General features: G+C 44.0%; 1 non-coding gene across 1 annotated transcript; it reads left to right on the top strand.

The window, feature by feature from the left end:
- Positions 1 to 10,165: 10,165 nt before the first annotated feature.
- LOC126004751 (U1 spliceosomal RNA) lies at positions 10,166 to 10,329 on the top strand. Its single transcript, XR_007494010.1, has one exon. It is a non-coding gene; the product is annotated as a U1 spliceosomal RNA (small nuclear RNA).
- The last annotated feature ends 5,241 nt before the right edge of the window (positions 10,330 to 15,570 follow it).

The raw sequence follows: 15,570 nt of genomic DNA, 5'->3' as shown, positions 1-15,570 counted from the left end.
CCAATGAGAATGTGGACAATAATTTTGCTAATGGGAATGAAGTACAGTGTAACTACTATGGAAGGCAAAATGCTGCTTCCCCAGGTCAACCTTAGAAAGACACTATGATCCAGGTCTTCAAACCTTAAGAACTGAGAACAGGAATACATCCTTTGTTTCGGGGATGAGGACAATGCTTGGTGGTACTCAGGGTTTACTTCTTAATATGCTTCAGGGGTCATTCTAGTTGGGACTCAGAGAGCCATTAACAGTGCTGGGTATCAAACCAGGGCTAGCTGTGTGCAAGTTCAGTGCTTAAATCTCTATAATAAATCTCTAATGCTTGAAACCTGGAATTATTCAAAGGAAAACTTGAAAGCACTGTGCTAGTTTATCATGGTAGGGATGAAATAGAATGGAGTCTGGGTTCTCTATGTCCTGTTCTGGTGGAAAAAAGTGTGAGACAGGAAGAGGGACTTATCACTCATACTTGGTAGTTGCTTCCTTTTACCTTGAAATCCTTTACTCACTGAAATCTCATTTAATCATCAGAATAAAGGGCTTGGTGAAAAGGGGGAAATTATCAGTCCATTGAAGTGAGGTGGACTTTGGATAGGATAGGAAAAGGGGGTCTTCTTTAATGTGAGCATAGCACAAGTGATGGGGATCCAGGCAGAAAATTGTGAGGTCCTCCCTACAATAAGGACAACAGTGTTTGGCAAATCAACTGGGTGCTGAGTTCTGGGGCTGATTGTGTAAAGCCTGGCACAAGAGACACTAAGCTTTGCAGGATGAATCAATTCACCAGGGCACACACAGAAAAGACCAGGGCATACATGGGAAGGATACCGAGGCCCTCAGTCATGAAATGTTTGCTTAAAAGCAAGTCCTTTTCTACTGCTCATATTTATAGCAAATTTGGAGATGATGGGAGTGTAGTGGAAAGAGCTAGGGCCATGAACTGAGAGCAAAAAATGCATGGGTCTAGCTCATTGGAATTGCTTCATTTCTTTTTCACAGAGTCCTTTATCTCCTCAAGAGGAATGTGGCATAGGAAATGGGGTGATGGGGTAAGCTGCCTCTATCACCTAGTAAATGCTCAGCTCATGGCCCAGACATGGACCCATTTTCTTGGGAGAGAAGCATCTCTAAGTTTTATGTTTAGTTGCTGCATTCACACAAAGAAAAAAAATAAAACAGAAGGAAAAGCCAGAGATATGTCTATTCCCTGACTGTGTCTGTTTTAGACCATTCACGGAATAATTATCAGGATGGCTAACAATGGGTGATTTATTGTAAATATCAGCTTCGCTGCTTGTTAATTCAGAACCAAAATATTTGCCCATTTCCATCCCAAAGGGAGAAATCTAGTTAGTTTGTTCCCCATGTTATAACTATGAAATTAAATTAAATGAACAGAATGAATTGCATGAGGGTGAATAAACTCTTTAATTCACACGATGAAGAAGAATACTGAATACATCTCTAGTTGGCTAAATAAACCAATTAACTATTTTCTCTTTAGACAGCACAAGTTGATAGTGGAGCTCTGACAGAAGGGGGGAATACAAAAACAATCAAAAGAATTTGTCTTCAGTACAGGCGATCCAAATGGTTTTGAACCTCTGCCCCTGGTTTGCTTCAAGCTCTGCCCCCTTCAGAGGACACTGACCTTGGCTTCAGGCATGTTTCTTGCCTTTCTGTTCTTTCATGATTTTGCAATTGAGAGAAATAAGTGCAGAGGATTGAAGATGTGTGGCCTTAGCACACACGGACCCTGAGACATTGTGCACATAATATGATACATGAATGTGGTTCAGAGATCAGTGCCAAGTGAGTTCTGGTGGGAATTTATTCATGACCCGAGAAGCGGCCCTGCAGAGACATCATAGGCTGGTGGCAGACACTATAGAGACAAGTGGCCTTGAGTACTTCCCCACATGAGTTCCAAGCTGTGTTGATGACACAGAAGGCTGCCCCTCAGTATCCCCTACTATGGCAGGATAGCTTTGTTCATGATGTAATAGCAGATGGTGACTGGACAGAACATGTTGGAATGTGGGTCATAAGTGAGTCTGAGCAAGTCCTGACAATGCTCTGGAGCTGGGAGGGAAGAGACAAGGCATATGTGCATATTGGCCCAGAGGGAAACAATGAAGGATGAAACAGAGATGCCATGGAGTGCAAAGATGGTGTGGCCCTGGGACATATAAAGCTGCCTGAACAGCAAAAAGGAGAGGTTTTTTTTTGAGATATCATGGCAATACTTGACCCTTAAGGTGCTAAGTTGGGGAAACTCTGGCTCCAAAATTTTAGGGGTTTCTCAGAATATAAATGTACCCCTGTCTGGTTGTGCAGAGGGGATCATGTTGACCAGACTTTGAGCCAGGACAGAACCTTTGTTATAAGTCTGAATGAACCTTTTGGGGGAGGTCTTTGTGGGAGTAGGGAAGAAATAGGGCAAGATGAGATACTGCTGTATCTAGTTTTCACAACCCCACCTCACAGTGAATCTCAGAAGTGGATGAAGGCAAAAGATTGAAAAGATGCATTATAACTTGAGGTGGAGTCAAGTAGTGGTGAAGTTGCAAGAACCTGGTGACATTCTACATCAGAGCATCATTCAGAAGTAGTGATGCTACTAAAGAAGCCAGACCATAGCCGCCCACTTCTTGATTTCATGCCAAAGCAGATTACAATAACAATGACTTGCAGCACATGATAAAGAACAAGAGGTGCTGCCTTTCCAGAAGCCCTGATGGACAATTTCCCTGTAGTATCTCCATTGTGCTAGTCCCAGAAAGTCAGCTGGAAGGCCAAGCACCTCTGTAGAACCTCTGCACAAAGCTGCACTCTGTGTTTTGGGGCCCTGGAATCACTCATGTGCTCTGCTGTTATTAACATGCACCAATGGGAGGCATTGGGGACACAGCACTGGAATTTCATTCAAGGATGAGCACCATTTAACCCAAAGCTAGTCCTCTCCTGTGAATGACTTTCTTCTATTGAGAGGGGAAGGAGACTTGGAAGTAATGAGGCAACAGGCAGGTTATGAGAACTTCTTTCCTCTGCAAGGTTGGGGACCCAAAGTTGCCTGAAGGTGCTAGCAAAGGGAAAGGAAGAGAGAGGACAGAGCACCAGCATATGGAACACAAATTGTCTCATTAATACATATTCTCTGAGTTAGGGTCAATTCTTTGAGACTCTCCCAGTCAGATAGCTCAGCTCTATTCTAGCTCCACTATGACCCCATTGACTCATCCTCTCACTGGTATTCAGCTCAACCAGAGAAAACTGAACAGATCTGATGGAACCATATTCATATTGCTGCTCTGTTGTGAAACTTCTATGTTGCTGCCCAGAGGGAATGAAGGAAGCTTTAAGGAAGGATGAACAGGGAATTGGATGATGGCTCAGGAGAGACGGTGACAAGCCATTCACAGGCGCCTTTTCCTGCTCTCATGGAAAAAACGTCTCTGCCTACTGGGGTTTCTAACCACCAAGGAGGATGAGGCTGAATGCAAAGGAAAAAGCAGAATCTCCTTCAAGCACAGACCTGCTCTGCCACAAGAGAATAGAACTGAACTTAATGACTGTGTGGCCCACTGCCATTTTGACATCAGCTCGAGTTGAAGGAAACATGATTGCATTAGGAAGAACAGGTGGGCGATGGATTTTCTGTTTGTAACAGAACAGTGGTCTACATACCAGGGGGTTCTTCAGCACATGCACCTTTTCCATGTTGAGAAGCAAGGTAGGTAGAACACCTGTGCTCTCTGCACCCTCTTCCCACATAGCCCTCACCATGACAGAGGGGCATCCACCATCCTCAATAGAGATGCAGAATTTCCAAAGGAGGAAGCATTTCACCCTCCCAACAATAATTTTACTTTCTATAAATGTCACTAACAATTAAATTTATTAGAATTACATATGGTAAAAAATTACATAAATCACAAAAATCCCTTTGTATTACCTTTTGTTCTCTCTCTTTTTTTGAGAACATCTAAGTTGTGTGTATTGATTGTTACCACACACCCCCCATTCTTCCTGTTACCTTACAAAAAAAAAAAAAAAAGGTTTGGCCTGAGGGGCCAAAGAGATTTTACCTGGATGAGGTTGGAGATAAGAGCAGGAGAAGAGATGGCTGAAAGAAACTAAGACGCAGGGCAAGCTAAGGATAACATGAGTAAATGGTTATGATAGGCCACACATGTTAGCCAGGGATGAATAAAACTGATATCTCCCAAAGCCTGCATGTGACTGGATTTTCTCCTGCCTCCACACCGACAGCTGAAGGGGTTTCAGAGCCATGTGTTATGGGCTGAAGGGGAAAGGCCTCCATCACCATCCACCACTATTCAAGCCCATCCTAAGGGCCTTCTTTATTATTTAATTCAACATTAAAAATATTTTTAATGAAACCATTGTCATTTACAAAGTTCTTCATAATACAGGAAGGTTCATAGTTGGATTTCAGATATACAATGTTTCAGGGCCAATCCCACCACCAGTGTTGATCTCCCTGCATCAATGTTTCCAGAGTTTATCCCATGCCATCACCTCCTGACTCCCAGACTGCTAACAAAACAGGCTTATTTTTAAGTTTTGATTGTTAAAGTTTGAGTCTCATGGTTTCATTGTTGTTGACTCTAGCTTGGATATTTAGTTCTGTCTTTTCTTAACAACATCATGGACCCGAGACCTCTTGGCCCCTGTCCCCCATCCTTTCTTAGTTGCCTTTCTACTCCTCCATTTAATTTCTTTCCTTTTCTTCACTGTACTCTGGGGCCTAGAGTGTTCTCAACAACTTCCCTTTTAAATCATTGCATTTCTTCATGCAGTTATTCTAAATATCACATCTAAGTGACATCATTCTGTATTTACCCTTCCTATTTCGGGCTTTCTTCATTTTTTTTTTTTTTTGGTTTTTTGGTTTTTGGGTCACACCCGGCGGTGCTCAGGGGTTACTCCTGGCTGTCTGCTCAGAAATAGCCCTGGCAGGCAAGGGGGACCATATGGGACACCGGGATTCGAACCAACCACCTTTGGTCCTGGATTGGCTGCTTGCAAGGCAAATGCCGCTGTGCTATCTCTCCGGGCCCGGGCTTTCTTCATTTAACGTATCTTCCAGTTCCATTCATGTTGCAGCAAATTGTATGATGGCATCATTCCTTATAGCTATGTAGTATTCACTAATTTTATTTTTGATTCTCATCCTCCAGTCAAGACTTCTTTCCAATGTCACTGAAAATGCCCCTGTTGATGCCAGTTTTCTTGCAACAGACAATGATCCCTAGTTGAATAGTTTCTTTGGAGCCGAGAGAACTTTTCTAAAGCCCACCACCACATAAAACATTAATAACAGGATTAATGCACTTGAGGGAGTTGTCATAAGTCTCCCAGGCATACGAAGCTGAACTCTTGCAGGAAGGTGTGGATCCAGAAGGGTACAAAGCTGTGAAAACTGAGAGGCAACTTCTTTCTTCCCTGAAGCCCTATGCTTCTTACAGGGAGCACAAAGCATGTAAAAGCAGAAATGGATTTACAGCATATTCTTTGTGACTCCGATTCCTTGGCCCTAGACCTTTAAGAGCTGATATCTCGCAACTTTTGGGTCAAGTTCAGGTCTGGCTCTTGGATTCCTGGAAGAAGCAGGACACTTGCCTTACCTCTGGGACATTGTGTCATCAGTATGTTAACATAACTCAGTATGTGGCTTCCCTACATGAAGAGCACTTTGCCTTACTATTGGCTGAGAACTCAGAGGCTCCAGCTCCGTCCACCTTTTCCCATCTAGCTGCAGACATATAGTTGGGTAACTAATTCTCTTGGGATCTCAAGGAGATTTTCCCCCAAGTGTAGATTTCAGCTATCTGCAATCATTGTATTAAACTGTGAGCTTCCCTATATTAAGCTATGATCTCCCTGACCCAGGAGGTCAACCTGTCATACAGGAGATGCTAAGAAAAACTGCCAACTTCTTGCTTAGCATTGCCCACTTGTAATTTGTGCTTGCTTAGGGGCCTTTCATTTTCATCCAGTGAAGCTTACAACACAATCCCCCAAGCATAGAAAGTAAAAATGAGTGTTAGGAGTTATTTAGAAGGGTTGAAGAGATAGTACAGTGGATAGAGCACTTGACTTACACACAGTGGACCCTGGTGCCTCATATGGCTCCCCAAGCACTGCCCAAAGTAAGCCCCAAGCAATGCTAGATGTAACTCACAAACAAGCAAACAAAATAAATAAAATTCATTAATTGTGGGAAACAGTTGGTAGATATATACCAGCTCCCATTCCTGGTTCAGGTTGGGTAGCATACAAACTTTTGGATGTTCTTTTCTATGATTCTCCATGGATTCTGGATTCTGCCACTTGCCTATGTGGATAATTTGCTTGGGTTCATAAACCCACTGCTAGTAAATTTAGGCCCTCTGTCCAGTTTCTTCATGCATCCAAGCAATGACTGAGATTTCAGAGCCTGGCTTCTCTGGTGGGTTTTGGTACTTTGCAGGTGACATGTGGCTCTGGCAAACTCTTTCTGGAACAAGCAATGAGATGAGAGTGAAGAGTTCCCAGTGTGAGCCAGGCATGGTTAGCTGGGCTGCTAAGCCAACTCTTTGTCTGCTCAGAGCCCTGTGGACTCCTAGGGGGCAAGAATCATTGTGGGGGCACTTGTGAATTGGGCCAGATTTGCAGGCAGTCGTGGGCACGGAGTGGGCACGCAGTGCACGGTCGTCATGGGGATGCTTTGTGGCTGCCACCGCACTCAAACTCCCAGGGCGCCTGCCAAGTTGGCAAGTTGCATGGGCCTGATGCACGGGGTTAACAGCAGTTGAATGAACTATTGATAACACCCCTCAAAGGGGGCAGTCTGAGCTTTTGTATAGCTCCAGCCAGACGCCTCAGTTGAATTAGGTCTAGCTAGTGCCCAGACTCAGATAGGCATTCTGGCCAAAAGTGGGTGATGGGGTTGGAGGGAGAGAAAAAAGAAATCCTCTGAGTTTATTCTGAGGGAGAAAAGAAATGAGCCTCTCTTCTCTCAGGTTGGAGATTGATCTGTGGGGGTCAGCTCTTCAGTGTTCCAAATTTGTGGGTGTAGACAAAAGGCGTTTGATACAGAGGATAAACAGATGTAAATATCCAAACCCCAGCCTGGCTCTATGCCAAGCACAAAGAGGATCCCCCCAAACACCCTTTCTACACGATCTGTGTCAGTAGTCCCTGTCTGCTGCTGGCATCATCGAAACTGGATTTGCAAGGCCACAGGGCAGTGCACCCAGAGAAGCGGAAGTGACCTCAGCCTTGGACAGGAAAAGGGAGGGGCTGTTTTAGGGATTTCCTGTCTCCTTGAACTTTCCTTCTGAGAACAAGTCAAGAGACAAACCTGTTTTATCTTAGTCCGGTGAAATTACCAGCAGGGTTGGGAAGACTAGCGAATTCAGGTTCATAATTATGAATCTTTTTCTTTCTTTTTTTTTAAAAAAAGGAATACAACTTTCAACATTAGAAATCACAGGGAGCATCTAAGAGATACCTAAAAAATCTCCATGCATTTTCCAGATTCTGAAGTATTTGAGACCTCCCAAGACTATTCCCAATAATACTCAGGGCATCATGTAGTGGCAGGAATCAATCTAGGATGATCCCCAAGTGTCTTCATCCCTGTATGATCTCTCCAGTTTCAGTAAAGAAATCATCTAGATGAATGACGTGGAAAATTCAAAAACAAGCTGAGGGGCTAAGGAGGTAAATCAGTGGTTGGGGTGCCAACTTTATATGCGTTCAAATTTGAATCCCAGAACCATATGGTTCTATCACACCAATGGGTATAATTCTGGGGGATTCCAAGTTGTATAAGTGGCCCCTGACACTTCACCACATCTTGGCTTTAGCAGTGAAATGTCTGTGGGCAGAGTATCATCAGGAGTGGACCCTAGATCCTCAAACAAAACCCAACAAACTTATTTAAAATAAGGTGAGCTGGTTTTCAGATAATGAGGGCTCTATTAAGAGTAGCAACTAGAGTCCATCATTTCTCCAAGTGCTGAAATCCAGAAGTTTCAGGGTCCAAAGAATGATAATGTGGGGTTGCTGTCATTATTTGTAGTGCAGACAGTGCTTTCCCCAGGGTGACACTAACATATATGTGTCATTGAGAGAAGCAAAACAAGCTTCTCTAGAAGCTCTGGATTTGATTCATGGCTTCATGCCCTCTGTTATTTGTAGCTGTGCAGAAATAGGCAGGCAGCCTTGGCCATAGTCTGTGTTCTCCAGTCTGGACATTGGTTTCGAGATACCCTTTGAAGATCCTTGCTCTGATCATTGTTTGGATTCAGGTCAGGAGAAAAAACTATGCACTCAGGAAACCTCATGGACCCTGATGAAAGTCAGCAAAGGAGTCAGGTTTGCAGCTAAAGACACTGGTGACCATGTTCCTCTCTGAAGTATGAATGAGTAATTTCTCATGACACTATGAGCTGTGGAGAATAGAGACAGAATATGAGCTGAGGGGCCAGGTAGGTGGCGCTGGAGGTAAGGTGTCTGCCTTGCAAGCGCTAGCCAAGGAAGGACCGCGGTTCGATCCCCCAGCGTCCCATATGGTCCCCCCAAGCCAGGGGCGATTTCTGAGCACATAGCCAGGAGTAACCCCTGAGCGTCAAACGAGTGTGGCCCAAAAACCAAAAAAAAAAAAAAAAAAAAAAAAGAATATGAGCTGAATAGACACTTGAGACATGGGTTAAAGGATGCACAAGGAAGATAATCAGCATTACTAGAATCTTCTGTCATCCAACTCGTTAACAATGAGCATTTCTAGAATTTTTGTCATCCAAAAAGTTAGAAATGAGCATTTCTAGAACTTTCTGTCATCCAACCACTAACAATCAGATTTTCTAGAATCTTCTTCAATCAGTTATTGGATTTCCACTACAGATACACAATCTTCAATACAACCAGGAAGACTTTCATTTTGGACACAATGAAACAGGGAATTCAGGTTGGGCTTTGTCTGGCTCTGGGGCTCCATGCATCACAGTGCAGCTAAATGAACTGTACTGAACGCACCCCAGTGAATGGAAATCCAAGTATTTTTATTCTAATTATCCATCTTTGGGTGGAAGCAAAACACTCACCCTACCCAAGATCCCAACATTCTGGACCCTGCTTCTTTCCAGTGGAAGCTCAGATTCTCTGCACCATCTGAGCTTCTGTAAATAATCATGGCCAGAGAACCTATCCCTCAAATGCAACCCTTGCTCAGGGCCCTTGAGTTTCTCTGGGTCACTCACACTTCTCTCTGTCTCACTCTCTTACCTTTGGACTGCGTCAGTGGTAGCAAGTGGTTCACAGTCGCTTCCACCTACTCTAACTCCACCTCTGTCCTTCTCTGCATTCCTCACTTCCTGGTTTAGAATCTGACAATTTGGCTGTGTTATAACTGTTCCCTTGGCATTTAATAAAGCCTTAGATTCTCCATCTATTGAGTTCCTAGCTCAGAAGTGGCTGCTGAATGAAGGACCCAGGAAGAAAACTTCCCACAGTTCCCACTTCCTCCTTGCCAGGGAAATAAGAATTTCACATCTCCGTCACAAACCCCAAATCTCGCTTTCCTTCTAGCAAAAATGCTGGAGTCCCATGGGACTTTAAGTGCTGGTGAATTGCTTTCTGTGTGGAATTCTACTTCTATTTCCGATGATGGAAGCAAAGTATGCCAGGACTAAGGGGCTTCTTTTTTTCCCTCAGCTCCCTGCATTGAAAGTCACAGAGCATAGCCATTTTGTGAGCCTGCTCCAGGGTGGAAGACGCCTGAGCAAGGGTTCTGTCATGTATTCAGGGCTGAGAACAGAGACAGAGGGATTGAAGCCTCATGAGGTTTATTTATTTGTTTCTATTTATTTATTTTGAAGTGAAATCATTTTTATTTATAGATTTATAAATACTATTTATAAATACTATTTATATTTATAAATATAAATTTATAGATTTACTCTAAGGACTATGAAGGGAAAGCAAGGAAGAGATATGTATTTAAGAGAGAACACAGACTTCTCCAGAGAGACAAAAGCAGAGAGTTCACATCTTGGGTTGAGCGGTGGGCTAATCTCCAAGAAGAATATCCTCTTCTGCATACCTCTGCACAGTGAGTACAGGGTGAAAATACTTGCCTTAAAAATGATCAACCATACTTACCTGGCAGGGGCGATTCCATGATCATGAAGGTGGTTTCCCCAGAGTGAGGCTCACCCATTGCACTCCGGGCATGCCGACCCCTGCGATTTCCCCAAATGTGGGAAACTCGACTGCATAATTTATGGTAGTGGGGGACTGCGTGTACGCTCTCCCCTGAAAAAAAAAAAAAGATCAACCACAGTTTCATATCCAGCTTTGCCCTGGCTCCCCAAGTACCACCAGGAGTAACCTCTGAGCAATACTGATTGCCAACAACTATGGCCCCAAATAAACAAAGATTGGTTTTATAGTAGGACTTTTTCCTAAATGCCTTGATAAGAGTTTGTTGCTAGAGTGTTGACAAGCCTTGTTTTTTGTTGGTTTTTCCATTTTTGTTTTGTTTGTTTTAAGACTACATACTCCCAGTGATGTAGCCAGGGGTTATTCCTGGCTCTGCACTCAGGAATGACAAAATAGGATGTCAGGGACCAATCCTGGGTTTGCTGCTTGTAAGACAAGTGCCCTCCCACCCCCTGTATGGTCTTTCCATGTTCTTCTCATAACCTTTACTCCTCCTGTATCTTCTCCTTTTCTGAGGGTGTCCACCAGTCTTTGAGTTGTGCCTCATTTTCTCCACCTAAAATAATTCAGTTTTGCATCTCTAAAGTATATATTATTTATGCCTAAATATAAAGAATAAAAAGTACATATTATTTAGGCTATTTCTGGGACTGAAAATTTCCTTTTAGTATTTTTGAATATTATTTTATTTTATCTTATTGGTTTTTGGATAATGCCCAGAGGTGCTGAGGGGTTACTTCTGGTTCACTCAGAAATAACTCATGGCAGACTTGGGGGAACATAGAAATTCTGAGGATCAAACCCTTATCAGTCATGTCCAAGGCAAATGTCTTACCCTCTGTGCTATAGCACTGCTCCAATTCCCTTTTATCTTAATATTTCTTGATAACTTATTATCAATATCCTCACATCTGTATGCCTGCAACATTCCCATCCTAGAGACTTCACATCCTTAAATCTTTAAGGGGCACAGGGATGAAGTAACATCTTCTATAGCTACTTTCTATTGGCAAAAGTCATGGGACTGAAATCTCATGATACTTGTATTCTTGGAGCCCAGGCAGTGACTTCTTGGGTTAAGTTGTCAAATTCAAAGAGATAAATTATATAGATTAGACAACAATTTTTTAAAGAATGAACTCTTTATTTTTTTTATTTTTTTCCTTTTAATAGTTTTTTATTTTGACCAAAGTGGATTACAAATCTAGCACAGTAGTATTTTAGGTACTTAGTAACATTAAGTCAGGGACATTCCTACCACCAATGTCCTCCCTCCACCCCTGTTCCCATCATGCATCCCGTATCACCCTCTTTTGTCCCCCGGGCTGCTAGTGTGAGTGATCCCCTCTGTAGACAACATGTTTTTTAAAAGAAGTCTTACCTTTGTATTTTATCCTTCAGAAATTTTATATCATCTAGAATAATTTCATATCGCCCCTCATGAACTTCCCATATACACCTCCCACCCTGAGTCTGTTTGAAAAGTCCATAATGACCCTCAGATTTTACAATCATTAGAAACATGGGGGAAACAAGTAGGATTTGGGGAATCTATCCCTTCTGGGTGAAAGCTGCATGGGGTATCAGATGTTCTCTCACAGCAAGGCAGGATGCAAATGGGTTTTGGAGGGCCTCTGGGAAAGGCTAAAGACTGAGGAAGAACGGGGGGGGGGGGGTGTCATCATCTCTGTGGGTGTCAACAAGGATCCCAGGAGGGTAGATAGTAATGCCAATATCATACCAGACAGAGCAATTTAAAAGAGGATTAGCCCCTTCTAGCTGGCCCAGGCTAAGGAGAAGACCCTGCCCTGAGGAACTTCTGGGAGAGTCAAAACCTAGCTCAAAACTCTCCTTTTGCATGGTTTCTCAGAGGCAAGTATGTCCATGTGCTCTTTAGCGCAAGGCCCTAGCCACACAGCATCATGGTAACATGATTAAGACACGTGGAATGATGTGCTTGGAACCAGATGAGCTGCATGGAAGTAGGTAGATGGCTTATCACACAGAGGGGAGAGGCCATGGAAGACCAAGCTAGTAGCTAAAACTTGATCCAGGATTTGGGATTTCTGGAGAGGGGACGAAATGGAAGAGTGGGCAGAAGTAATACTTGAGCGGGGTAACTAATCTACATAAAACTGGGGGTGTCACAATGATACTACAATGTCAGCAGAGATGGGAAGAGAAATAGCTCATCCATGATGTATAGGTACTTGGTCTGTGTATATGGCCTTGTTGTTGGGTGGACTGGCCAGTTTGTAGACCATGATGAACTTTGTGAGCCTGTCTCCATGGGGCTACCAGAGCTGGATTCTAGGACAGTGATGGCATGCACAGCTGTGAGCCAGATAGCTCAGTTGGTCCCCCCCCCCTCCCCCCGTGCTCCTGCACAACAGCTGAAAATCTCTGGCCATGTCCAAAGGCTGAGCTGTCCACATCGGCCTGCCACTGGCAGGAAAAAAAATCAACTTTCATTCTTGAGTGCTCCAGGGATTTGGGGGATGGCCTGCCACGCTGGCTCCTTCTTGCACCCCAGCCCTAATTCATTAATTATTGTCAGAAACTTCTATCTATCAGGCCTGAGGCACAGGTTTTGGGGAGAGATAGACCTGTGAGAGGTGTTAGTGATCTGATACCATCGGACTTGGAGATGAGCCCCCAGACCCAGATTGTGGGTTAATTAGGAATTCAGGGGCTGTCATTCAAAGATGGTTGATAAAGGGCTTCCAGCATCATTATCTTCTCAGCCAACTGAGCAGGGAATCTCTGTCTGCCAAGCTCCTGGCCTCCTGGGAGGGAGCATAAATCCCTCCACACACACCTGGGAGCAGTGCTCATGTTCTGCAGAATCCCAAAGGGGATCCCCAATCCTGGCCAGCCCCACTCCTGGAGCTCAGCCTACTCATTTTGCAATGTGTCCCCTATACATGTACTTAGTTTTTGAGGCTCATAGGGCTGAGGTCAACTGGAAACCCCTGTCTTGAGTGTGCAGGGTCATAGATGTGGGACAATGCCCACCTTTGGTGTCCACTCCCATTCTGAAGGAGGTCATTCCCTTTATTTACTCCTTGTCTTCTTGGCCTTCCAGAACCTTCTGTCACTTTTCAAGGGCAGCTCCTTCTCAGCTCTCAGAAAGCTAGAGAGCATTTCTCATGGGACTTGGGGCAACTGTCTTTATTTTTAAATTTTAATTACTAAAAATTGGGATTTCCCCCTTGTATTGCATCTCATATCTTCCTCAATTCTATCCCAAGGAAGACTGTGAACTTTTGTGTGTTAATTAATAGACTTTTCCAGCCAGTCCTGACCCTGTAGTCATGTATGCTGCCTGCTTACAACTCACCATGATTTCTTTGCAACTTAATATTGTGGAACCAGGAGGACTGAATACAGGGTGTACCACTTATTTACAAAACACGTGCTACCCCTGAGCTCTCACCATGTACTCTCAAACCTGCTGAGAATTTCATCTGTTTTTTGTTCTCAGGTATATGGACTTCCCAGCCGGAAGTGGTTCCTATTCCCCAGGAGTCAGGTACTTCCATGAGATCCAGACCAAGCCAAGGTAAGGGGCTGGTTGCCTTTTAGGTGCTTCCCCTAAATACTCTTTATTCCCTGCAAAAGTATACAGAGTGTTGTATGGAACCCTTGTTTTCCCACCCAGAGCATCTGACTGCCATTCTTTCATTCATGCTTTGAACCCTGAGCACCTCCTACTACATACCTGGTCCTCAACATGCTCTTACTGATTCACAGTTAAGCAAAGTCAGGATGCTCAGGGCATGGGTACCAATATGCAGAATGACAAGTCAACTTTTTCACTTTTTGAGTCACACCATGGATGAGCGTTTTGGATCTCAGGGTATATTCCTGGCACTGTGTTAAGGAGCAACTGTTGAAGATACTTGAGGGTGTAGAGCAGCATATGTGATAGTGGCCATCCAATCAGGGTTGGTCTTGTGCAAAGCATGCCCAATCTACTTTTTACAAATGTGCATGTGGGTCAGTGCAGGGGAGCTCCTAGAGTGCAGGAAATCAAGGAGAAGGATGGTCAGGGGTCAGACTTGCTGGGAGGGGCAGGCCTGGCACTAAGTTGATTAAACCAGCAAGACAGGGAAGCTGTGTCTCTGGAGAGCTGCAGCCCACCAACCCTGCCTGGCATCTCTCCTCTTCCTCCTCAGTGTGTTTTATGCCTTGAATTTCAGGCTTCCCTGTGGTTAGACTGACCCACTTATCCAAACTCACCAGATTCCCAATACTGTGAGCCTTGGAGAAGAGGAGAAGGCAGCTCCAAGCCTACCATCACTTTCTAGGGGAAGGACCCCACACATTTGATGGGACAGTCATCCTTTAGCCAGGCCTGGCTTGGGAGGTTCCCCAGGATATTTTAGGCAGATGTTTGGGCCCCTGGCCACACTGGGCCACCCTGTCAGGAGACACTCATCAGGCCCAGCTGTATGGGAGCTTCAGAACAAGAATGTCCTCAGTGACATCATAGGAAAGGGGGTGAGCAGTTTCACAGTTAATCCTCTTGTGTTTGCCTTTGATGAATGAGCATTGGGCAATTGGATGAGTTCTGGCATTGTTGATGCCTCTAGATTGCAAAATATGTTGGAAATGTGGAGTTCAAAGGCTAGAGAGAGACTTGGTTCCAAAGGTCACCTTCTCACTGAGCAATGATAGCAAAATAGGTTTGGTCTAAACAAGCATCCAGACCCTAAACTGTCTTAGGGCACTGCCTTCTGCCCTTTCCCAGGTGTGTGTCTAAGGTGGCAGAACCTGCACATGGCACATGGCTTGTGTGCATATGGATGTCTTCACAGAAAACATGGGGGTGGGGGAAGCTTAGTGAGAAGATTTCTAGATGGAATTCAGTGTCAAGTGCATTTCCAAGGCTGTTTTAGTCACAGGGCATGGATGGTTTATAGGATATGGGTGGTAACTGAGGCTGGAGGCTGAAATCAGGATGTATCCTTGGCTTCTTACTAGTGATGGCTGAGGGGAGTTTGCTCTTGTGCTTCTCTCTTGGCTGTGGAGTTCACTGGCATATTTTAGCAGCCTTATTCTATTAAAAATACACCCAATCTCTGCCTCCATTCTTCTAGAAGTTTCACAAGAAGTTTCTCTAGTGTGCATGCCCAAATTCCCCTTTTAAATGAAGATCTAAAAATTCTTTAGCCATCCCCAGAATCACCTTTATCTGGTTACATTGGCAGCAATGCTGCTTTCTTATATGTATGGGATGGTGTATAGATTTTTACAGATTTTGATACTGACAGGCATATAGATATTAAAGTCTTTACTGAATATTCATGGCCATTGCACCCACCTATATTTTTC

This window comes from Suncus etruscus, chromosome 3, assembly GCF_024139225.1.
Source record: "Suncus etruscus isolate mSunEtr1 chromosome 3, mSunEtr1.pri.cur, whole genome shotgun sequence".
In the NCBI taxonomy this organism is placed as follows: domain Eukaryota; kingdom Metazoa; phylum Chordata; class Mammalia; order Eulipotyphla; family Soricidae; genus Suncus; species Suncus etruscus.
Note: the sequence above shows the minus strand (reverse complement) of the source record. Positions and strands in the feature narration are given on the sequence as shown.